We start from the raw sequence: 27,598 nt of genomic DNA, 5'->3' as shown, positions 1-27,598 counted from the left end.
TCATATCACACATCTACTGAGTACGTCAAAGTCTATAGCTTCTAGTAAACAACTGCAGGCATCACCTGGATGTGTTTGCTTTGTTACATCTCCCCAAATCACTCTGAGTCTAATCAAGTCCTTCTTCTGCCAGAAAACTTTCAGTGGCTTCTGTTGCCCACAGGATAAAGTATAAAATCTTTATCAATGCCTAAAGATGCTCTGATTTGTCTTTTCCCTATTCTTTCTTTTTTATTATTTTAAGTTTTATTCTGACACATAGAAAACAAAATACAACAAATGTTGGCAAGGATGTGAAGAGAGGGGAACACTTATACACTGTTGATGGGGGATATGGGTTTGTCCCCACCCAAATCTCATGTCAAATTGGAGAAGAGGCCTGATGGGAGGTGATTGGATCATAGGGGCAAATTTCTTCCTTGCTGTTACTGTGATAGTCAGTGAGTTCTCACGAGATCTGACGGTTTAAAAGTGTGTGACACTTCCCTCTTTGCTGTCTGTCTCTCATGCTCTGCCATGATAAGCTGTGCTTGCTTCCCCTTTGCCTTCCACCATGATTCTAAGTTTCCTGAGGCCTCCCAGTCATGCTTCCTGTTAAGCCTGTGGATCTATGGTCAATTAAACCTCTTTTCTTCATAAATGACCCAGTCTCAAGTAGCTCTTTATAGCAGTGTGAGAACAAAACGGTGGGAAAGTAAATTAGTATAGCCACTGTGGACAATATAGAGGTTCCTCAAAAAATTAAAAATAGAATTACCATATGATCCAACAATCCCACTACTGGGTGTATATCCAAAGGAAATGAAATCAGTATGTTAAAGAGATATCTGCACTCCCATGTTTATTGCAGCACTATTTCCTATAGCCTATTCTATCTTCCTTCTCCCACATTATTAATCTGGCTTTTGTCATGTCTCAGTGACTTGATTTACATTTTCCCTTCAGTCTGGAACATTGTCTCTCCTTCAATTGCTTTATGAGTGTCTTTCACGTTAAGAGCTCTACGAACTGACTTCTCCCTTGTTTTTGCTGACATCTCTATGCCGATGATCTGTCATAGTCCCAACAAAGACTTCTACCATAACATTGCTTGTACTCTATTATACTTACTTTCTTTTCCCTGTCTCACTATTTATGTGCAAACTCATGGAGTGTAAGGATACAAAGTCACTCACTTTTGTATTCCCACTGTCTGGGAGAGTGCCTGGAAAATATCTGATGTTTAATACGTATTTTTGAATAAATGCATAAATGTGAATGAATAAAAATAATTTGTCCCTTGAGGAGCTAAATATTTTTTCATAAAAATCAATTAGAGTATTTGTTTGTAATATATTGTTTACTAAGCACTTATATCCACTAATTTTCTGATATATGTGTAAAAATTGGGTCATCACTTTTTTGAACCATAGGCAAGTCAATACGTTGAACTGTACTTTCTTCCAAATGCCTGAGGTTTGAAGATAGAAGATGTTCAATAAATGGCTACAGAATTGAATTTCTGCACTACTTCTCTGGCAGGAAAGACATGTTGGGGGCTTCTGGGAGTGTGGAACTATGCCTCTCCTGCACTGTCATTATTCTAAGGATGTAGTCAGCTGGGTTTAGAGAGCTGGATTCTTGAAACATGAAAAACCATGGCTGCCAAAAGTTGAGGGGCAAGTAATACTCCCATGAAGCCAGTATGAGTCAAGGAAAGAGTTGGTTTTCCATCTCGCAACAATGTGGCCCTGAACATAGAACATTTCTCTCTTTGCAAGACCCACCATCATAGAGACATCTGGGCAACCTCCTTTAGAACACGGAGACACTTCAAATCAGTTTCATGACTGTGAAATAAGAAGCAGGTCTGGCAGGAGAATACTCTCAGATGGATTAGTATTTAGGATGTTTAAGTTAAAATGAAAGAAGAGCATTCCATATATGTAATTTAGGCTCAAAGATGACATTTTAAAGGTGTGGAAGAGCAAATGTTTAATTCTTGGGTTCCAATCCTGCCTCAGTGAACAGTTGGTTATAGATATGACTTTAAAGGTACATGCTATTGTTTTAAGACTGTTTTACTAATTGTAAAATAGAAAATTTCATGACATGGTTTTTGATGCCCCGTCAAATTGTGATTTGGTAAAAAGAGAGATGGTCTGAACACAATAATGGCTTTGAAGCACAGCCTGAAGCAAGGAAAGAATACTCTTACTCACTCTTCGTTTTTATTCTCTCACTTTACCACCTGCATGAGAAGGCAAGATGCTTGCTTTCAGCTTCCTCTTCATACACAGGCGTGCAATGTTGAATCAGGAGGGTGGAAATACATATTCACAGCAGGGGTGAGCACATGGAGTGGGTGTGTTAGCTGAGTGGCTTGGACTTCCAACAGAGAGACTGGCAGGAATGGTGGTGAATCAGCCTTCTGGAAATAGCCCCAGATCATCAAGGATCAGACAGACCTCCCTTCCTCTTTCACAAAATATGAAAAGGGTGTGACCACAATATATTTCAGAAGCTAAAAACTAATCAAAACAAAATAAAAAACAAGCTTTCTTACTAGCAGCAAGGGAGCAGAATAGATATCAAGGTTTAGAGTTGAAAGACAAAATTGAAGATCTGTTCTCACTGAATTACTTAGGCAAATTGAGATTTTCATGCTCTCCATTTTCTTTTTCTTTTTGTTTTTTGTTCATCAACCTTTATTTTAAGTTCTGGGGTACATGTGCAGGATGTGCAGGATTATTACATTGGTAAATGTGTGCCATGGTGGTTTTCTGGATAGATCAACCCACCACCTAGGTATTAAGCCCAGCATGCATTAGCTATTCTTCCTGATGCTCTCCCTCTGCCCGCCCCACCTGACAGGCCCCAGCGTGTGTTGTTTCCCCCCATGCATCCATGTGTTCTCATTATTCAGCTTCCACTTATAAGTGAGAACATGTGGTGTTTGATTTTCTGTTCCTGCATTAGTTTGCTCAAGGTAATGGCTTCCAACTCCATCCATGTCCCTGAAAATGACATTATTTCATTCCTTTTTATGGCTGCATAGTATTCCATGGTGTATATGCACCACATTTTCTTTATCCAGTGTATCATTGATGTGCATTTGGGTTTAGTCCATGTCTTTGCTATTGTGAATAGTGCTGCAATGAACATACATATGGGTGTATCTTTACAATAGAATGATTTATATGCCTTTGGGTATGTATTCAAGGCTCATAATTGAAAGACAAAATTGAAAGCAATTGGATTGCTGAGTCAAATGGTATATTTACTTGTAGATCTTTGAGGAATTGCCACGCAGTCTTCCACAATGGTTGAACTAATTTACATTCCCACCCACAGTGTAAAATCATTCCATTTTCTCCACACCCTCTCCAGCATCTGTTGTTTAGGTTGATGAAGTGCCTGATCTGCTCCAGTTTGGTTTGAAAGGAGTACATAAATATTTGGGTGACTGGAACAGTGTTTTGTGCATGTCCATAATAAATTCTACCCCTGAACTCAAGTTCTCAAACAACTCTGTTAAAAATCAGTAAAAGGCTTGAATAGATGTTTGTTTAAATAAGATATACAAATATAAAAGATGCTCACCACTACTAACTACTAGGGATATATAAATCAAAACCACAATGAGACACCACCTCACACCTGTTAAGATGGCTATTAGTTTCACAAACCAAAAAATAAAAATAAAAAACACAAAAGATAAATATTGACAAGAATATGGAATAGTTGCATCCCTCATACACTTGGCAGGAATGTAAAAGGTGCAGCTGCTATGGACAACAGTACAGAGGTTCCTCAAAAAATTAAAAATAGAATTACTACATGATCTAACAATCCCACTTCTGGGTATTTACCCAAAGGTAAAAATTGAAATGAAGATCTCACCTATGTTCACTGCTGTGTTATTTACAACAGCCAAGATCTGGAAACAATCTAAATTTCATTGCATGATGAATAGATAACAAAAATGTGGTATATACATAAGGTGAAATATTACTTAGCCTTAAAAAAGAGGAAAATCCTGCTATATGTGACAACATGGATGAACCTTGAGGACATTAAGTGAAATAAGCTAGTCACAGAAGAACAGGCACTGCATGATTCCATTTTTTATGAAGTACCTAAAATAGTCAAGCTTATGGAAACACAGTGGAATGGTGTTCACCGAGGGTTGGTGGTAGGATGAAATGGGAAGTTGCTGTTGAAAGGGTGTATAGTTTTAGTTATGTAAAGTGTCTAAGTTCTACAGATCTGCTGCACAACGTGGTGTCTGTAGTTAACGATACTGTATTGCACACTTAAAATTTTGTCGGCCGGGCGTGGTGGCTCATGCCTGTAATCCCAGCACTTTGGGAGGCCGAGGTGGGCGGATCACGAATTCAGGAGATCGAGACCATCCTGGCTAACACAGTGAAACCCCGACTCTACTAAAAATACACACACAAAAAAATTAGCCAGGCTTGGTAGTGGGCGCCTGTAGTCCCACCTACTCAGGAGGCTGAGGCAGGAGAATGGCGTGAACCCGGGAGGCGGAGCTTGCAGTGAGCCGAGATCCCACCACTGCACTCCAGCCTGGGCGACAGAGCCAGACTCCGTCTCAAAAAAAAAAAAATTGTCAAGAGGTAGATCTCATGTTAAGTGTTGTCACCGCAATGTCATTAAAAAATGACCTTTTTGAAAGGATGATTCCCAGGTGATTTAAAAAGGATCTTTCCTTTGGGAAAACAAGTGAGGCAGAGCAGAATAAAGTGAGAAGAGCTGTGAGTACGCAGCTTGAGAGAGGACACAGGTGAAGAGGTGGAAACTATTATTATGAGAAGATAGCATTTTTCTTCTATAGTTTTTAATTCAGCAAAAGAAACCCGATGAGTGACTTTCTTTTGTTGGTGCAGAATGGAAACAGGAAAAGAGAGACTCAAAGTGATGATAATATTGCCTTTCAAAAGGAAGCCAAGCCAACGCTTTGCTCCAGGTGTGGCTTTCTCTGCTGATTTAAATGATCTGTGTCAGGGTCCTCTTATTGGAGCAGATAATTGAGAGCTAAGTGGATTCATGAGATCTTGATGTTAAGCTGCATCAATTCTACAGCCATATCTTTGATAGAAAAAGGAGTAAAAAGACCCTGGATAAACAAAATAATGTGATTTAATAATGTTCTTGGAGTGAGTACTGCATTTTCTCTGGTCAACCTTTGTCTTTGACATAGGTGCTTTTGACTTTCATGGCTACATAAAGTCCTCATTTACTGAAGAGTTTGGGTGAATTGGAAGGTATTACTAGGGAGTCACTGCTCTTCTCTAAGACAACTCAGCCATTCTAGTCTTACAGATAAGAATAGTTTCTATCATTCAATGGCCCCCTCTTCCCCATCCCTGTGGTCTCTCAAGCAGAGAAAGAATTGAATTCTATCTGCCAATTGAAAAAGGTGTTACTCACCGTAACCCAAAGCACTAAGGTTACTTGTGTTTCCAACACCAGTTAAAGGCTTCAAGAACAGCAGAGAACGATTATTATTGTGTTTCTCTCTGCTTGGGCTGAAGATAATGAGCGCTTTCCTGCTGCCCTTTCCCATGCATAATGCCGATTGATGTCAACGAGAGCCTCATGGTGTGCAGGGGCCGTTAGATCACATGTATCATCTTGAAAATAATAAGGACAAAGGGATGCCCTTTTTTCTTAAACTTGGCAAAGAGAGTCTCTGTGGTTCCAACCCTCTCTAGATTGTCCCAATTAAGAAGAAATAATTTTCCTAGAGTAGAGTGGCTGCCACTGTTTCAAGGTGAGCTTTTCATGAGGAAAGGAGAAAGTTCCTGAGACTGTTTCAGGTTCCCAAAATCACTTCTGCTAGGAGACATGATTAGGAGGTGTTAGCAGTCCCCTCAGAGATTGATCAAAAACATGTAACTTCTATATATTGGAAGGGAAATGAGGAAAGTTAAAAGAAGAAAGCAATAAGAAAACATTCTTTCTCAATTAGAGGAAGAGAAATGCTTTAGAAATTACTTAACTCCTATGGGCTTTTATTCCCTCTTTTCTAATGAGGGTTTGGGTCCAAATTAGTATTTCCTAAACTTAGTTCATCATTAGTATAACTTGAGGAACTTGTTTAAAAAGAAAAAGGAGAGGTATATGGTTTTCTTTCTGAGAGGTTCTGATTTAGCCGGTCTGGGGTGAGTCTAGGAATCTTCATTTTACACAGTTATTTTGATAATCATGCATGTTTGGAAAATGTAGATTTCTAGTGTTCTGAACATGAGATTTCTCTCTTCTTTTTGTGTTCTTCATGTGTTACACTATGGACTGGCCCAGTCTAGCTAATGACTGGGTAGGTGAGGAGAGGTCATGCCCTGGAGCCACGGCTAGTTACTGTCTCAGCTGGGCATTAGGAGGACAAGTTTCAAAGGGTGAGAAAATGTCTAATCTGGCCAACAGGACATAATATGAAACGTTATAGCCACAGGTAGGAGACACTGGTTCTAGCAAGGTAATGGAGCTGTCCAGAGTGTTAGGTAGAGAGGCCCTATACAAAATAACTCCTAGCTGTCTCTGTTATCTCATCTGATGAATTTCCCCTATTCACTCTGCTTCAGCTATGCTAACCTCCTTGCTGTTCTTCCAAAATTCTAGGCATGAACCTGCTTTAAGCCCTTTGCAATGGCTAGTCCTTCTGCCCAGAATGCTCTTGCTAGAGATACCCACCCCTGACTCTCTAACCTCTTTTTATTTTTTTGACAGAGTCTCACTCTGTCACCAGGCTGGAGTGCAGTGGTGTGATCTCAGCTCACTGCAACTTCCACTTCCCGGGTTCAAGCGATTCTCCTGCCTCAGCCTCCCGAGTAGCTGGGGCTACAGGCGCACCACCACGCCCAGCTAATTTTTGTATTTTTAGTAGAGATGGGGTTTCACCATGTTGGCCAGGATGGTCTTGATCTCTTGACCTCATGATCCGCCCTCCTCTGCCTCCCAAAGTGCTGGGATTACAGGCATGAGCCACCGCTCCCGGCCTCTAACCTCCTTTTTAACTCCATTCCAATGTCACCTTTCTAAAAGGCCTACTTAGCATAACCTGCTGTGACCTCCTGCCTTGGGCACCCCAGATTCCCTTTACCTGGCTCTATGATTTCCTTGAACACTGCATTGCAACCTACCATATATAATTAGTTTATATTTTATTATTAATTATTTTGTGATGAATTTTTAATATATTTTGGTTTGTCATATTAGCTCTATGAGAGAAATAATCTTTTTCAGTTTTATTCACTGATATATTCCAAGAGTCTTGTGAGGAATGTAGGCTTGGAAATAAGTGTAGGAATGGAAATGGCAAGATTCCCTAGGAAATTTTTTTTGTTTTTTTCAGGATACAAAGGGAAGAATTCAAGGGATAGAATTTACTTGCAATTTCTCTCTTGGGTTTTAGAACTTTGGGGGAATCCAATGGTAGTGGCAGATGATTGTTTTCATAGGAGATTGGGACCCCATGTGCTCCAGCTATAGCCTCTTGGAATTCCTTTCTGGATCTATCTATTTCTTTACAACCCACCCAAATGGAGTGGCTATGCCAAGTAAGTTCTGTCTAATTGTGTGGTCTTATCCTTCCAATATAGCTCCAAGGAAAAATAATGGCAACAGGCAACATTTATGGAGTACTTATTATGTCCCAAACACTTAATTCTCACAGTAATCCCATGAGATAGGTGCTAATTATTCTTGTCCTTTTTTGCAGACAAGGGAACAGAGGCACAGAGAGATTAAAGTCAAAGCACTTGCATAAGGTCACATAACTTGGAAGTAGCAGAGCTGTGATTTGAACCAGAGTCCATAATATTAATAGTAACCATTGTGCTATACTTGCATCTCTTAGAGAAGTGGTTCTTATACTTGTTCATGAGGTAGCAATTACCCTTGAGCATCAAGTGAAAAACACTGTAACTATTGACATATTTGATTTTTATATAAATCAAGGAACCTGGTTTCAAGCAACAGAAACCAAGTCTGGTTTAAAAACAGAAAAATAATTTACTAATATACAGAGTAGCTCCCGCAATCTTCTGGACAGGTGGAGAATTAAGCTTGTAGGCTCTACAGACAGGCACAATGATTGAGTTATGCCCTGGAACAAAAAGACCTGCCGGGCACTGCAGCTGAGTGCTGCTCTCAGGCATAGACATCCAAGCTGGCACTGCCAATTCTCAGATGTTGCACACTAGGCATTACAGCCAGAACCATTGTTGCCTAAGCTGTCTCTGCAAGATGGATCTCTACAAGATGGTCACTCCTTCTGGCACCCTCGCCAGAAAGGATTCTGCATAGGCCTTACTTCTTGTATTTCTAGGAGTCTGGGATGTTGCATTTGAAGGTGAAGCTCAGGGCATATGCTTATACCCTGGTTTCAAAGGAAACTGAGAAAGTGAGAATTTAGCATTTTCAAATTCTATGGGTGCACATTTGCCATTCTTTTACCTTCTCAGTAAAAGAATCCCTTTCCTTCACCTTTTGAATTTGGGATGCCAGAAGACAAAGGAAAGAGATTTTCTTACCAGATAGCTAAAAAGAATGATAACATGTCTACCGAAATCTGTATATTAGCAGAAAGTATGGCTACACTGTATATAATGTGATGGAAAATTATAACATCCAATAAACACGAGTGCAGACAGAGAACACCATCAAACTGTACACAATGAGATATTTTTTCAGGTAGCAACTGAGAGCTAGCAATTTTTCAGATTTGAGATTCTCCTACTCATAGATTTATTTTTCTTTTATCAATTAAGCAATGATAATCAAGATTTCATTTTCTCAGATAATCACCTGGGTTTGGCTTTCAATTCTAGGAGGACAGGGGAAGACAAAGGGAAAAGGGAGAAGGAGTAAGTATCATTAAGATGGAGAGAAGCAGAAGGGAAGTCTTTCTAATGAGAAAGCTCATCAAAATAATTATCCTGTTGTCTCATAGATTGCCTATATCTGAATTCAATCTACAGATGAGTTATACTTGGTTTGCATAAAGCAACATTAAGATAAATATGGATATTATAAAAATCTAGATTTCTGTTTTTTCTGGAAAAATCAGAACTGTCTTCCATGGACATGCTTTGTGTAAGACTTCCCTACATGCTTATGCAGGAACTGAGCAACACTAAAACGTTGGGGCTGAGTAGCTTCTTCCCTGTTTGGACAGGACCACAGTCTCCACTCCTCCCCATTGTCTCCCCATAACTGAGGTTGTATGTTAGCCACTACATATCATTATGCTTGTACAGTTTTTTGTCTTATATCAGAGAAATGTTTCTCTACTTATCTATCAAAATTTAAAAAATAAGTGTTAGACTGTGTCTTTTAAGAAAAATGAGAGAAAGCGTATTTCTTTGTGCAGTTAAGAGTATTTCTCCATTCTTAACAGTGTATTAGTCGAAAATTCAATGTAAGATGCCTAGATGAAATAAACCTTAATGAGAATTATAAAAATTGTGTGGAAAAGATGCATAATGAAAAGGGTAATGACTTTTTTTAAAGTGGGGACTAAAATTTCAATGTAAGTTTTTTTTTTAAGTGAAGAAAATAAGTAGATCAGCTTACACTAAGCAGTCCATCTCATTCACCAATGTTTCCTTTTCAGCCCCTGTAGGGCAAATGAGTTTATTACTGGTCTTTTCAGCTGGAGGCTTTTTAATCTATAAGATATTTATCTAGATGGTTATATCCCAGAGTAGAAGGGCAAGGAAGAAATTTTACTTTTTTTTTTTTTTTTTTTACAATAATGATACTTCTTTCTCCTCAAACTGCCACTGACCAGTTTTGTGTGTTGAATTGTGTCCCCTAAAAGATATATTAAAGTCCTAACTTCCAGTACCAGTGAATGTGATCTTATTTGGAAAACAAGGCCCTTGCAAATGTCATTAAAATGAGATCACACTCAATTAGGGTGGACCCTGACCCAATAGGACTAATGTCTTCATAAGAAGAGAAGAGACACAGAGACATACGCTGCATGATGAGGCACAGGAGAGAACTCCATTTGAAGATGGAAACAGAAAATAGAGTAATGAGTCTACAAGTCAAGGGGTGCCAAAGATTGCCGGCAACCTTCAGAAGCTAGGAGAGAAACATGGGACAGACTTTTTCCCAGAGCTTCTGGTAGGAACCAGCTGCGCCGACTCCTTGATTTTGAACTTCTGGCCTCCACAACTGTGAGAGAATCAGTGTCCGTCGTTTCAAGCTACCCAGTTTCTGGCAATTTGTTATGGCGGCCCTAGGAAATGAGTGCAATCACCTTAAGAATGCATTTGGATGACTGCTCTTGGCTTAAAGCATCTTATTTATTCTTCTCAATTCTTCATTGTCAATAACATCACTTTATAGCCATAGGCATCATGCTTCCATGTCAAACTGTGATGCTTTTATTCTTCCTGAGAGAAATTTAGAAAATTCCTTTTCTTATCCATACACATTGTGTGGCTTAAAGCCACACAATTTGTGTCCCATGCAGAGGATGAAATATCTCAGCATTGAAAGGGAACTAACCGCATTCTCTCTCTCCACCAGGTGCATACTTAAATGTTATATGCTGTTTGCTAATTTGAAAGACCATTCAAACTTATCTTTCATCGGTATACTGTGATAAAGGCAGGCTCCAAATTGCTTGCTGACCCTTCTAAGCAGGTTTACTTCTCCGTTGAAATAACCGTCCTCCGTCTAGAACTGTTGCTTACGCTCCCACTGCGTTACCATTTCACTCCCTTGGAGAGGATAACACAGTAGGTTTAATCATCTGAAGTAAATTGACTGGGATTATTTCCTCAGTGACAGCTTTGTTGTCATTTTGTAACACATTCTTAGATGCGGATGAACTTGATAAAATAAACAGGGACATTTTCTCTAAGTGAGAAAAGAAATTAAATATTGGAAAATGCAATTTTACTTTTTGTTTAATGTCAGACAGACCTCTATCCAAGAGCCATCCCATTTGCCAAAGAAGAGACCTTTACTGCGATCTTAGCTTAAACTTGCCTTTATTTAACTTTCTAAACTTGAGGCTCAGTGAGAGGCAACTAAGAAAGGATCTGAGCATCATAATTCATTAGGTAAACTTCATTCACCCCCGTGGTGTCACATAATTGTTTCTTAAATAATTTTATTATGCTTATGCAACCTTAACCATGATTTAAGATATCTTAACATTTTCATGTTTTGCTTTATTTTCTGGGTATAAATTATTTAAATTGTCATAAACTGGGCTCCTTTGAAGTGGATTTGGCAACTGAGGGGCTGCCACACCAAGAGAGAACTTTTTGGCAAAACTTCCCTAGAAATTGAAATCACTCCTGAGCAGACCTAAATCATGATTAACGATTTGTGATTGTCATTTGCTCCACTGTTGCCATCCTGGCTGTTCACAGGGTATTATGAATGAGGAGTTCTACTGCGAATTTAGGACCAAATGCTTGCACATTTCTGTCTTTTCTTCCTTTATTTTTTGATGCAGTCTTTTCTTTGGTCAATGCATGCTCACATTTATTTATACCTTTTAGTCAGTTAACTTTAATAATTTAATAAGCATGTGGGAACCAGCCATGTGAAACAAGGTAAGACCTTGAAAATAATCTATATCCAACTATGTAGTTCACCCCTTTTATCTTCTCCTCCTGCTGAATACCCTCATTCTAAGCCTTGTGTTCATTCTTTTGCTTCCCCTTTTATTACATCTATAATCATGTATCAAAAATTATGTCTATCTTAATTATTATTAGCTTTTAAATTAAAATATACTGCTCCATAGGAGACTTAGAATTTTACTTAGTATTACATGACGAAGATTAATTTTGTTTCTTGCGTGACAATGTAGTTAATTCATTTTCACTGCAATGTAATATTGTATCATGTGAATGTGAATGTGGCACATTTTGTTTATCCAGTCTCCAATCTATGGGCAATTGTATTGTTTCTAGGTTTTTGCTATTGTGGATAGTACTGCTATGAATAATCTTGTCTTCTATCATACTCCTGGATTCTTTTGTGTATATAATAGGAGTTGAATTGCTGAGCCATGAAATATGCAACTATTCAATATTAGACTATAAAGTTAAACCCTTTTTCAAATAGATTGTGCTTATTTATATTACTATCAGAAAAACATTAAGCTCCTATAGATCCTCTCTGACAACTGGAATCTTCAGCTATTTTGAATTTAATGAATTGAAGTTATATACAATGCTATCTCATTATGGTCTTAATTTTCATATGTCATATAATGAACAGCTCTTTAATATGTTTATTGGCTGTATACTGTTTCCTGGTCTGTGAAGGATTCCATATTCCTTTTGTCCATTTTCTATAATTTTATTTGATCTTGATATTAATTTATAGTGTGTTGTATCTTCTTGATATCGATTTTTTGGTCCCCTGGGCTAGATAGCAGTGGTGTGATCATGGCTCACCACAACCTCAACTTCCTAAGCTCAAGTGATCATCCCACCTCTGCCTCCCAAGTCACTGGGACTATAGGCGCGTGCCACCGTGCCTTGATAATTTTTTTATTTTTTTGCAAAGATGGTGTCTTCCTATGTTGCCCTGGCTGGTCTTGAACTCCTGGACTCAAGTGATCTTCCCACTTTGTCTTCCCAAAGTGCTGGGATTACAAGTGTGAACCCACTGTACCTGGCCTTGATATTGATCTTTTGTTTATTGCTGCATGTTGTAATGTATTATGCAAGTATGTAACCCATGTTTTCACTTTATTTTTTTGATGAACAAAATTTATTTTTATGTAGCCTCATTTATCAGTTTTTAATTTTTTATAGGAAACATTATAAAAAATCTTTCCATATCTCAAGGACTAAAACATAGGACTGTGTTTTCTACTAAGAATGTAAAATTTTTACCTCTGTTATTTATGTCCTTAATTTATATGGAGTAGACTTTTGCATAATTGCATGAGGTAGGGATCTGATTTTTTAAATTTTTTTCATATGGATAATCATTTTTATCCTACTTTACTTATTGAACAATCTCTGATTTTCTCACTGATCTTACACAATATATCCATTATGTCAGAAATCCATCCATATATGGTCTATTCATCTACTATGATGTCTTAATTACTATAGTTTTATAATCAATCCTGATGTGTAACAGGAAGAATCTTTCCTCTTTGTGCTTCTTCAGAAATGTCTTGTCTATGCTTGGTCCTTTATTTGTCACACAAATCAGAACAACCTTTATAAATTTCCATTAAAAAAATGTTCAGTTGTTTGAAATTTCATTGTCTTTATAGACGAATCTTTGGAGAATTGGCATTTTATGATATTATGTCTTCTTGTCTACAAACAGTTTATATTTCTTTTTATTTGGGTCGTCTTTAAAAACTCTTCATAGGGTTTTATAATTTTTTTCTGTAGAGATATTGAGCATCTTTTTTTGGATTTGTTCTTGTTCACTTGATATTTATTTGGTACATTTATATAGTTATCTCTTTAATCACGTTTTTTAGTCTTGTGCTGCTGGGGAATAGAAATGTATTTGACTTTTGCATGTTAAGCTTATATTCATCCATCTCGCTGAGTACTGACATTATTTCTAATAATTTTTCTGAACATTTTTCAGGGGGTGTATCTGAATGATAATATCTCTAAACAATGATAGTTGGATGTCATCCTTGCTAATTCTTGTGACTACTTCTTTTGTTCATTTAATCGTTCCAGCAATACTGTTGATTAGAAGTTGTGATAAGTGTGCTCCATTGTCTTCCTCTTTATTTTAAAGCTAATGCTTTAGAATACTGTGTTTTTTTATAGGTACTCTTTATCAGGTCAAGGATGTTCCTTTTAATTTCTAGCTTACTTAGAGCTTATTACCATGAATGAATTTTTCATTTTATCAAATTTCTGCATTTAATGAGATGATTACATAATTTTCTCTTTTAGTCTGTTATTATGGAAAATTACATTAATGGATTTTATAATGTAAACTATTCTTATATTCCTGGAATAAACTCAATTTAATCATAATGTATTAAATATACAATATAGGTTTTAATGTGCTATTGGATTTAATTTTATTCCTTTTTTATATTTTAGAAATTTTGCTTTTATATTTGTAAGTGAAGTAGACCTAAAACTATTTGTCTGATTTTGGTATCAGCATTATGTTGGGCTCATAGTTTGAACTGAGAAGTAATTCTCCTTTTTTTTTTTTTTGCCTATGAGAATAGGCACAGAAATTTATTGAAAGTTTGGTAGAACTTGCCTTCAAAAAAAAATCAACTTTCACTTTAGATTCAGGAGTACATATGCAGATTTGAAACATGGGCACATTTCTTAATGCTGAGGTTTGGGGTACAACTGATCCCATCACCCAGATGCTGAGCATAGTACCCAATAGGTAGTTTTTCAACCCTTGCCCCTCTCCCGCCTGCCCTTATCCCTCTGGTGTTCCCCAGTGTCTGTTGTTATTTTCTTTATGTCCATGTGTACACAATGTTTAGCTCCCACTTATAAATGAGAACATGTAGTATTTGGTTTTCCATTTCTGCATTAATGTGTTTAGAATTATAGCCTCCAGCTACATTCATATTGCTGTAAAGGACATAATTTTGTTATTTTTCATGCCTGTGTAGTATTCTATCATGTATATGTACCACATTTTCTTTATTCAATCCACAGTTGATGGACAGCTGGGTTGATTCCATGTCTTCGCTATTGTGAATAGTGCTATGATGAGTATGCAAGTGCATTTGTCTTTTTGGCAGGCAAAGAATTTACAAGTCCTCAGAAGCAATTGCAACAAAAACAAAAAAATTGACAAATGGGAACTAATTAAACCAAAAAGCTTCTGCACAGCAAAATAAACTATCCACAGAGTAAATAGACAACTTACAGAATGGGAGAAAATATTCATAAACTTTGCATCTGACAAAGGTCTAATATCCAGAATCTATAAGGAAATAAAACAATTCAACATTAATGAAAAAAATCCCATTTAAAAGTGTGCAAAGGACATGAACATTTCTCAAAAGAAAAAAATACAAGCAGCCAACAACCATATGAAAAAATACTCAACATTATTAATCATCAGAGAGATTCAAATCAAAACCACAATGAGATACCACCTTATATTAGCCAGAATGGTTATTATAAAGAAGTAAAAAAATAGCAGATGTTGGTGAGGCTGTGGAGCCAAGGGAATACTTACGCACTGCTGGTGGAAATGTAAGTTAGTTCAGCCACCATGAAAAACAGTGAAGATTTCTCAAAGAACTAAAAGCAGAACCGTCATTCGAGCCAGCAATCTCATTACTGGGTATATACTCAAAGGAAAAAACAAAAAACAAAAAACTGACCTTTTAAAATATCAGAGCATGGTGTTATGTTTTCAGAAAAATTATTTGACCACTGCTTCGGTTTCATTAGTAGTTATAGAACTGTTAAAGATTTCAATTTCTCCCTGGCAAATTAGATTTTTTCTAGGAATGGCATAAATTCATTGATACTATTTTCTCATCTTTTTAGGCTTTAAGTTATCTGTGTATATTCCCCCTTTCATTCATAGCATTGCCTCTACTCTCAAACTGATTAGCGGAGGTTCATTTATTTTGTTGTATACCTCCATAAAGCTGAAAATCATTTTGATATAATTTTCATTAAATGAATCAGCTTTTTTGTTTTAAATTGTTTTGTCTTTATAATTGTCTTTAACAATGAAATATAAATACATTTTCATTGAAAAGTCAAATATAAGAAGATGAAAATGTAAAATTTTCCTTTATCAGCTCCCATGCCAGTTTTTACCCATTGCAATCATTAGCTAGAAACTGATTCCAATTCTTTTTATGGATTTATGTACACACACTCACACACAAGCATAAACTCACTCATGCATGCACGCTTCTTATGTCTCTGACTTCTACACACCTGTCAATATCCAATATATTCATTCTTGTTTGTTGAAACTACAAGCCAGTCTTTCTCTCTGAATTCTGGGATAAATTTTCTGACAGAATCCATAGGAATCTTTTAGACTGTAGTCTAGTCTGGCATTTCCAAAGCCTGCACAATGTAAAACCTTTAGTTATGACCATGTGCCCAAGGCATTCCTTATCAGACTTGCAGAGCCTTTGAAATAGTTTCTTAAGAAATTAGAGTATTTTTAGATGATGATGCAAGACTAATATTGAAAATCAACATTTTCTTTATCTTTAAAAATTACCAGTTTCTGTTATTTTATTCATTATTTCTATTTTTTTAAAAAAAATTCTTTTTATTTTTATTTTCAGTTTTAGAGATGGGGGCTCTTGCTGTGTTGCCCAGGCTGGTCTTGAACTCCTGGTCGCAAGTAATTCTCCTGCCTTAGCCTCTTCAGATGCTGGGATTACAGGCACAAGCCACTATGCCCAATTTTCTGTATATTTTATTTGGGTTTATTTTTGGTTTAGAATGGACCACCTAACTTCTAGGAATATGTTGCTCATTAATCTCAAGCCTTTAAAAAATTTCTATTATAAGTATTTAAGGCTATAAAATCCTTCGCATCACTGTGTTTGATGTATTCCACATGCTTCAATATGTAATATAGCCATTATCTTTTTAAAAGCCCATTATGATTTCTTTTTTAAACTGTGAGTAATTTAATAAGATGCTATTTACAAAGTCCGCTTGAAATACTGAGTAGTTTTTGTTTCCTGTGATGAGCCCTGACAGCTACACACTCGACTGTTTCCTGATCTGTAAAATTAGGATAATAATAGTATGTGCCTTGTAGATTCATTTTGAAGATCCAGTGAATTAATAAATGTGGACCACTCAACACCGTGTCTGGCAGATAATAGTCCATGAAAAACATTATCCTTTTTGGCGGGGGACGGAGTCTCGTGCTGTCACCCAAGCTTGAGTGCAGTGGTGCAATCTTGGCTCATTGCAACTTCTGCCTCCCGGGTTCAAGCGATTCTCCTGCCTCAGCCTCCGAAGTAGCTGGGACTACAGGTGCCCACCACCACGCCCAGGTAATTTTTTTGTATTTTTAGTAGCGATGGGGTTTTACCATGTTGGTCAGGCTGGTCTCGAACGCCTGACCTCAAGTGATCTGCCTGCCCCAGCCTCCCAAAGTGTTGGGATTACAGGCGTGAGCCACCATGCCAGGCCTAAAAACATCTTTCATTATTTTTATACTATATCTTCATGAATACTAATATTTATCCAAAATTGGAGAATTTAGGGCTTATAGAGATACTATCAAAAAGACAACATATTAAGTAAATTTTATGTGAGCAAATAATTTGTGTTTAGTCCCACATTAATGGAAAATAAGAATTTGAAAATGGTGCCACATGGTCGTATTATTATATTTTGCTATAGCTTAATATGCCTCTTTCTATATATTTAAGGAAAGAATCATGTGCTCTATGTTGCACAAGGAATAATCCAAGTTTAATAGTTATACACACAAAAATAAAAATTATACCACACCATGCCTTAAATGAATGTAAAATATTTCTGAACAAGAAACAGTTATATATTTATCTTAATTGACTAGCTACAATCTGTAATCAGTGAGCAGAAAATCAGAGAATACTATGCTGGTAACAATTCAACACAAGTTCACCTGCATAGATTTAAGTTGCAGGGTATCTATAATAAAATAGAAAGGCTACCCTTTCACTTTCACAGGTAGCTAATTAGTATCCTCCTTCTAGTGTGAATATGCTCGTGCTAAAAACAACACCCCATTCTGAAGAAAATGTACATGTCTAAGCATAAAAAACTTATTTGCTTAACTATAGTTTTAAAAAATCTTTATATTTTACCATGCTTTATAATTGTAAAGGCATCTTCACATTCACTATCTCATTTGATTTTCACAATTTTTGGTGGGGTAAATGTGGCAGTATTATGATGCTCATTTTACAAATGAAGAAACTGAAGCCCACAGCAGTAAAATGACTCACTCAGGATGGAGAATCTAAGTAAGTGACAGAAACAAGACAAAAACTTAGATTTCCTAACTTCCCACTCAGTGTGCTTTTTAGTTACTCTGTTTCCAAATGTACTGTCCATTCCTTCCCAACATGCATTTTAATACTAATCACATTAGCCAGCTTGCCTTATATATGCTTAAGTATGGTATTTTTAGAGGGCAGGGTCCTTTAGAGGACAAATACATTTATTTATCTTCAACAAGAGCAGCACTGTATTTTTCTCAGTTGTCAATAGAAGCTACAAACTGTTGAAAAATTGCAATGTCCTGTTTAAGGAGATGGTTTTAATTTACTTGCACATAAAAACACTTGAGTAAAGAATCTGACTCAGTGGCAGTATGTAACTTGTCACACAGTCTATAAATATTGGAGCCAGGAAACATCTATGGTTAGTCTGATTCCAAAGCCATGCTTTAATCACTCTCCAATATAAGGAAGAGTTATCAGAGAAAAATAAATGATGATTTAGGTACTCAAGGACTTCAGATATTAGAATTTTAATTGCAGAATAAAGACTATTATAAAATATGTAAGGTCATATAGAATATTTGTGGGTTAAATTAGTAGATTAAACACAAAAAAAGAGAATAGGAGAGGATAAAACAGCAACAATATTTTGGAAGCCAGGAAGAAGAGGATTGAATGGAAGATAATATGGGAGCCCTAAGTAATCCAGTCCCTAAAAGGCAAATAATACTGAGAAACAAGCTGATTTATACAATACACTGTTTCAAAGGCTGAAAAACAAGTAATGCCTGGAGGATGTGGGGGGAGGTGCTAAAAGGAGTAGTTTGGTTAATAGCTGTTTGGGAAGCAATTATATCCCTAGATCCCTTCCACATTTCAAGCATCTGGGAAAATGATCTTCACCACCTCAGCAGAAGTCTGAAATGAATTCTCTGCACAGCGTAAAACAGAGGGTTTCTGTACCACAGGATATCAGGCAGAATTGACAGCCTGTATCTCTTGCAGAAGTACAAGCAGCAAGGTTGAAATGGTAATAAAAATTGCCAAGAAAAATATGGTCCAAGACCAGACGGATCCACAGCTGAATTCTATCAGACATTCAAAGAAGAATTGGTACTAATCCTATTAACACTATTCCACAAGACACAGAAGGAGGGAATACTCCCTAAATCATTTTATGAGGCCAGCATCACCCGAATACCAAAATTCAGGAAAGGACATAACAACAAAAAAAGAAAACTACAGATCAATATCCCTGATGAATACAGATGCAAAAATCCTTAACAAAATGCCAGCTAACCAATTCCAACAGCATATCAAAAAGACAACCCACCGTGATCAAGTGGGTTTCATACCAGGGATGCAGGGATGGTTTAACATCCATGAGTCAATAAATGTGAATACACCACATAAACAGAATTAATAACAAAATTTGCATGATTATCATTGTTATCTCAATAGACACAGAAAAAGCATTTGACAAAATCCATTATCCCTTTATGATTAAAACTCTCAGCAAAATTGGCATAGAAGAAACATACCTTAATGTAATAAAAGCCATCTATGACAAATCCATAGTCAACATAATACTGAACAGGGAAAAGTTGAAAGCATTTCCTCTGAGAACTGGAACAAGACAGGGATGCCCACTCTCACCACTTCTATTTAATATAGTACTGGAAATCCTAGCCAGAGCAATCAGACAAGAGAAAGAAATAAAGGGCATTCAAATCAGTAAAGAGGAAGTCAAACTGTCACTGTTTGCTGATGATATAATTGCATACTTAGAAAACCCTGGCCGGGCATAGTAGCTCATGCCTATAATCCCAGCACTTTGGGAGGCCAAGGCAGGCAGATCACCTCAGGTCAGGAGTTTGAGACCAGCCTGGCCAATATGGTGAAATCCCATCTCTACTAAAAATACAAAAATTAGCCAGGTGTGGTGGCGGGCACCTGTAATCCCAGCTACTTGTGAGGCTGAGGCAGAAGAATTGCTTGAACACGGTAGGCGGAGGTTGCAGTGAGCCGAGATAATGCTATTGCACTCCAACCTGGGCCACAGAGTGAGACTCCATCAAAAAAAAAAAAAAAAAAAAAAAGAAAAGAAAAGCCTAAAGAGACCTCCAAAAATCTCTTAGAGCTGACAAATGAATTCAGCAAAGTTTCAGGATACAAAATTAATATACACAAACAGTAGCTCTGCTACACTCCAACAGCAAGCAAGCTGAGAATCAAATCAAGAACTCAACCCCTTTTACAATAGCTAGAAATCAAATTAAGAACTCAACCCCTCTTACAATAGCTAAAAAAAAAAAATACTCAGAAATATACCTAACCAAGGAGGTGAAAAACTTCTACAAGAAAAATGACAAAACACTGCTGAAAGAAATCACAGATGACAAAAACAAATGGAAATATTTCCTATGCTCATGGATAGGCAGAATCAATATTGTAAAAATGACCATACAGCCAAAAGCAATCTACAAATTCAATGCAATTTCCATCAAAATACCACCATCACTCTTCACAGAACCAAAAAGACAATCCAAAAATTCATATGGAACCAAAAAAGAGCCCACATAGCTAAAGCAAGACTAAGCAAGAAGAACCAATCTGGAGGCATCACATTACCTGACTTCAAATTATACTAAAAGGCCATAGTCACCAAAACAGCGTGGTACTGGTATAAAAATAGGCACATAGAACAATGAAACAGAATAAAGAACCCAGAAATAAAGCCAAATACTTACAGCCAGCTGATCTTTGACAAAGCAAACAAAACATAAAGTGGAGAAAGGACACGCTATTCAACAAATGGTGCGGAGATAATTGGCAAGCCACAGGTAGAAGAATAAAGCTGGATCCTCATCTCTCAACTTATAAAAAATCAACCCAAGATGGATCAAAGATTTAAATCTAAGACCTGAAATCATAAAAAATCTAGAAAATAACATCAGAAAAACCCTTCCAGACACTGGCTTAGGCAAAGACTTCATGACCAAGAACCCTAAAGCAAATGCAACAAAAACAATGATAAATAGGTGGGACTTAATTAAACTAAAAACTTTCTGCACTGCAAAAGAAACAATCAGCAGAGTTAACAGACAACCCACAGAGTAGGAGAAAATCTTTACAATCTATACATCTGACATAGGACTAATATTCAGAATCGACAAGGAATTCAAGCAAAGTAGCAAGAGAAAAACAAATAATCCCATCAAAACATGAGCTAAGGACATGAATAGACAATTCTCAAAAGAAGATATACAAATGGCCAACAAACATGAAAAAATGCTCAACATCACTAATGATCAGGGAAATGCAAATCAAAACCACAATGTGACACCACCTTACTCCTGCAAGAATGGCTATAGTAAAAAATTTAAAAAAAAATGTTGACGGGGTTGTGGTGAAAGGGGAACACTTTTACACAGCTGGTGGGAATGTAAACTAGTACAACCACTATGGAAAACAGTGTGGAGTTTCCTTAGAAAACTAAAAGTAGAACTACCATTTGATCCAGCAATCCCACTACTGAGTATCTACCCAGAGGAAAAGAAGTCATTATATGAAAAAGATACTTTCACACACGTTTATAGCAGCACAATTTGCAATTACAAAAATATAGAACTAGCACAAATGCCCATTCATCAATGAGTGAACAAAGAAATTGTGGTATGTGTGTATGTATATATCTATATATATAGAGAGAGATATGTACACACAATTATATATATATTTTTATATGTAAATATATATGCGTATATACATGCATATATGCGTATATATACATATATGCGTATATATATACGCATATATGCGTATATATACATATATACATATATATACATATATGCATACCACAATTGTATATATACACACATATATACTATATATACACACATATATACTATATATACATACCACAATTAAATATGTAATACATATATGTAATATATTACATAATAATAAATACATATACCACAATTACATCTATAATACATATATATGATGGTGTGTGTGGGTGTGTGAGTGTATATATATACTATATATATATATACACATATATATATATATATATGGAATTCTATTCAGTCATAAAAAGGAACAAAATAATAGCATTCACAGCAACCTGGATGGAACTGGGGACGATTATTCTAAGTGAAGTAACTCAAGAATGGAAAACCAAACATAAACATCGTATGTTCTCACTTATTAGTGGGAGCTGAGCTATGAAGATGCAAAGGCATAAGAATGATACAATGGACTTTGGGGACCTGGGAGAAAGGATGGGAGGGAGGGTTATGGATAAAAGACTATAAATTGGGTACAGTGTATACTGCTCAGATGATGAGTGCACGAAAATCTCACAAATCACCAGTAAAGAACTTACTCGTGTAACCAGACACCACCTGTTCCCCCAAACCTGTGGAAATACAAAAAATGTAAACACCACTGTTCATATGTGTTGAAAATAACAAATTGAGAGTGAATACTGGTGAACTTTTTTGGGAGGCTTCTTCAAAATTTGTACTTCGCTATTCCATTCATTTTCTACTCTCTGTAACAAATTACAACAAATGTAGCAGCATAAAATAATACTTATTTACAACACACTGTTCTGTAGGTCAAGAGTCCAGCATGGCTAAATTCTCTGCTCAGGATATCACGTGGCTGGAATTAAGGTTTTGGCCAGGCTGATTTCTTATCTGGAGTCTCTGGGAAGAAATCTACTTCCAAGTTCATTCAGATTATTGGGAATATCCAGTTCTTTGTGACTGGATGACTCAGGTCACCATTTCCTTGCTAAAGTGATACGGCAATCACTTTAAGCTATATCACTTATGTGCAGCCCACATGTTGCCCCCTTCATCTTCAAGCCAGCAGTGATGCATTTAGTTCTTCTCATGCTTTTAATATCTGACTTCTTCAGCAACCAGCTGGAAAAATCTGTACTTTTAAAGTGCTTGCTTGATTAGGTCAGGCCCACCCAGGATAATCTTTGTTTGCCATATAATGTAACATTCATGGTAGTAATATCCCATTATATTCACAGTTTTTACTCCCAGTCAAGGCGAGGAGATTATACAAAGGCATATCTCATGGGGGATAGTTAGCTTAGAATTCTTTGTACTGTAGCTCTCACATGACAGGTTTTCTACTTAGTATCTCTTATGGCATCAATGTAAATAAGCTATGACTAAAAAGCTTACATATGTGAAGCAGTTTCTACTTATGCTTAACATCTTTTGTGTAACTTAAGACATAGCTTATTAGAAGGGAAGAAACAGCTATTTCATAGCCTGATGTATGAAGATACATTTTTCTCTTTTATAATGGTGTCCTTTATAAAGATATTTTATGAATTCCAAAACAAAGTAAGATAATGAAGTGATTTTATGAGCATTGAATACTAAATTCTGAGCCGTTCATCGCTTTTCCTTCACTTGGCTCTAGAGAATCTGACCAGCCCAAGAAGAAATGTAGGAAAATTCTGACACCATGTCCTGGAGTGACACCCATCATCTTCTTTCACATTCCTTTGGCCAGAATTAGTCATAGGACTCCCTTAGCTACCAGAGGGCTGGGAAGCATATTAGCTGGCTGGAATTTACCTTCTCACCATGACTGGCACTACAGAAGAAGAGCACAAATCATTGACAGCTAATTTATGCCATACTTGGTTACAGGAAGTTATATTGTCAAGCGAATGAATCACTAATTAGAATAAGATGCAAGTTGGAATCATTGTAGATACATAGCATCCTACTGGTGGTACTCCTAGGCTACTCCAAGGCCATAGCCTCATTGAAGTTCTAACTGATTTTCTTTGGCTTAGAGGGCCAATTAAGAATTCTACTTTCCATGATCACACTCATAATTCTACTATTGATAAGCCACTTCAATGTGCTTCCTTTTATTGCATTTTTCTCATCTACAAAGCAGACATTGTTCAATGGTTGAACTGAGTAGTGATCATTACATGTTATCTGAGCCACTTTTGCAAACTCTCCTAAAGTGAGAAGATTTTTAAAAATCAACAGAGTCTCCATATCAGAAATATCAAATTAAACAAATATTAGTAAGATAGATTACATGACATGACATTTTAGAAGCCATGTGACAGTTTTAAAGCAAGGTACCCCAATTTTTTATCACTCTTACATTGAGTGGTGATATATGTTTTGTTCTCTTGAATTTGGTTGGGCTTGGTAATCCCTTAATGAATAAAATATCATGACAATAATGTTATGTGACTTCTGAGGTGAGATTATAAAAGGCCAAGAAACTTCTACCCAGCTTCTTTGGAACACTCTTCTCTGTTGGGATGCTCTCTTTTGGATCCTGGCTACCATACTAAAAGATGCCAAAGCCACAGGGAGAGCTGTGTTTAGGTGATCTAGTTGGCAATCCGAGCTGATCTAAGCTTTCAAATCATTCCAGTCCAGGGGCCAGATGTGAGTAAATAAGTCATCCTGGGAAAGGAGTCCTTCAGTCCTAGTTATTAGAGCTTCCAGCTATTTCAGTCATCCCTGGCTCCTCAAATCTTTCCAGCAGAGGCCCCAAACACCTTGGAGAAGATGCAAGCCATCCCCACTCTGCCCTTTCTGAATTATTGACCCTCAGCATCTGTACACATAATAAAATCATTGTTATTTTAGTCCACTACGTTTTGAGATTGGCATGAAGGCAAAAATAGCAAGTGGAACAAAATTTGGTATCAGAAGTGGGGTGCCATCTAACAAAACCTAAAATATGTGACTTTAACATTTAGTGGTGGTTGAAAGCTGGAAGGTCTTGAAGAAATTGTGGGCAATCTGGCAAGCCTCAAGAGCCCTGTTGATGTGGGCTTAAAAAAGAGTGAGCAGAATGTTATGGGAACTCAGAGGGAAGGAGACCCTCATTATGTAGCAGTGGAAAATTTTTACTATTGACATTAGTGGAAATTCAAAAACTAGAAAATATACCTAAGGAAATGATGTTTTGGCTGAAGATATTTCCAGAAAAAAATGTAAAAATGTGGTTGCTGGTTTCCTTTACCTACATATCATAAGACAGGATAGAGAGAAATTAGGTAAAAAAGAAAAATGAATCATTCAGTTTTCAAGTAGTATTTAGAGGAACTATAAAAGATTCAAAACTTTGTGTTTGAAAGTAAAACTCTTGATCACCTTCTATCTCTCCAAGGAAAGATAAAACGAGCCCAGGACACTTCCAGGAAAATACGGTATTAGGATAAAGAAGATGTCAAATGTGGGACTATAAAACCTTTTGTTAGGACTGCAGAAATGTTTAAAGATGGTGCTTCATGGTTCTTCTCAGCCAAAAAGCTATTTTTCTGCATACTCCTCAAAGACCCTCTCTGTTTAACAGTAGGACTTCCAGGAGTCTTAAGGGCATTGTTTCACAGCAGCCTTTTTTTCACACCATGCCCCAGGTAAAGAATATCTTATAACGAGATTTGAGGGTGTGAGTTCTATGCAATGGAATGAATTATAAGTCAAAGAATATAAGAAACTGACCAAAGTTTTTTAAATGACTGTATAGGTAGAAACATCATCAGCTTGAACTGATAGTGAGAGAGACAAAACAAAACAATAGCCTCTTGGATTCTGTATTTCAGTGAACAGGGAGGAGACTAAAAAAGCACTCAGCAAACATAGTGTAATTTTTATGGAAAAGGAAGGGTGCCTAAAATGAAGAATCCAGAGTCTAGAGGTTGGAGCTAAAATCAGTGTAGAACAATTCTCATAAACTAGGATAGAAATATAACCTAGAAACTGGCAATATGTACCTCCTGAATTTTTGAATTATGATCCAGGGATAGCTATGTGCCTTCCATTAATCTTTTATACCAAGAATGTCTATAATGTTTATCCTATGCACATACCACCATGTACAGTGGATGGTTGGGTGGTTAATATGGTTTGGCTCTCTGTCCCCACCCAAAATCTCATGTCAAATTGTAATCCTGATGTTGGAGGAGGGGCCTGATGGGAGGTGATTTGATCATGGGGATGGTTTCTAATGGTTTAGCACCATTCCCCTAGTGCTGTCTCAAGATAGAGTTCTCATGAGATCTGGTTGTTTCAAAGTGTGTGGCACCTCCTATCTCCCCCTCAGCCCCTGCCCACTGTCTCCCTCTGCTCTGCAGGTGTGAAGATGTGCTGCTTCCCCTTTGCCTTCCATCATGATTTTAAGTTTCCTGAGGCCTCCCCAGCCATGCTTCCTGTACAGCCTGTGGAACTGTGAGCCAATTATACCTCTTTTCTTTATAAATTACCCAGTCTCAGGTAGTTCTTTATAGCAGTGAGAGAATGGACTAATACAGTGGTAGATAGCTGATCTCTTTAGTTCACCAACTTTTTGATGAAGAGGAATCATGCATGATGAATATTATATAAATCTTGGTTGAGTGACAACATTCTGACTTTGAGTCTAAGACTGATACTATAATGGGATGATCCTTTTAAGCACTATTGAGAGAGTGAGTGTATTTTTCATGTGGAAAGAATGTTAATACTTTGCAGGCAGAAGGCAGAATGTGGTTTTGAAATATGCTACAAAATTCTTTGACACTCTTCCCTCAATAGGTGCTGATTAAAACTTTGAGTTATTTGTGGCTTCTGAGGAAAGGGCATTGCAGCTTCTGTCAGATTCTCTTGGAACATTCCCTCTTAGGTGGCTGTCTTGTGGAAACCACGTATCATGCTGTGATTAGTCTGTATCACATGAAAAGGTTGCATGTATTAGCACCTGTTAACATTCACAGCTGAGACCAGCCTGATGTCCATCTCAGTGAGATGCCTGATATTTTGGTGAACTCATCTTGGAAGTGGATCTTTCAGTCTCCGCTATTCTAGTTCCCACCTCTTGGAGTCATCTCTAGCTATTTTATTTATCCTAGCTGAGGCTAGGAGAACAGAGACAAACCATTGCTGTTGTTCCCTGTTATCTTCATCTGTTTTCTGTTGCTTATAACATAATAATTAGAACTGGGTAGTTTGTAAAGAAAAAGAAATTATTTCTCATAATTATGGAGCCTGGGAAATCTAAGGTCAAGGGAGTGTTTCTGTTGAGAGCCTCCTTGCTCGTAGAGTCCTGAGGTGATGCAGGGTATCACATGGCAAGGAGGCTGAGCATGTAGCTGAGGTCTCTCTTCCTTTTCTTATAAAGACACAAGTCCCACTCCCATGATAGCCCATTAATCCAACAATGGATTAATCCATTCATGAGGGCAGAGCTGGCATGAGTCAAACACCTATTAAAGGCTCCACCTCTCAAGACAACCATATTGGGGATTAAGTTTCAACATGAGTTTTGGAGGAGACAAATACTCAAACCATAGCACCTATCAGAATTCCTGACCTGCAGAATTCATGAACAAAATGGTTGTTTATGACATTAAATGTGAGAGTAGTTTGTTGCAAAATAATAGTAACTGAAGCATTACAAAAGGATCATTTAAAAATGTATGTATTCAGAATTTAATAGTAGCAGCCAGATATGCTGTAGGTAACAGAGATTGTCATCAGCATAATTGTCATCTCCCATGAGCTTTGCACATCTAACACCACCATCAAAACAGATGGTATTTGTAGATATTGTGTAGGTTGCATTTGTGTTGGACACATACAGTGCACACAAACACATACACATATG

Source organism: Hylobates moloch, unplaced genomic scaffold (genome assembly GCF_009828535.3).
Source record: "Hylobates moloch isolate HMO894 unplaced genomic scaffold, HMol_V3 SCAFFOLD_17, whole genome shotgun sequence".
Lineage (NCBI taxonomy): Eukaryota > Metazoa > Chordata > Mammalia > Primates > Hylobatidae > Hylobates > Hylobates moloch.
Note: the sequence above shows the minus strand (reverse complement) of the source record.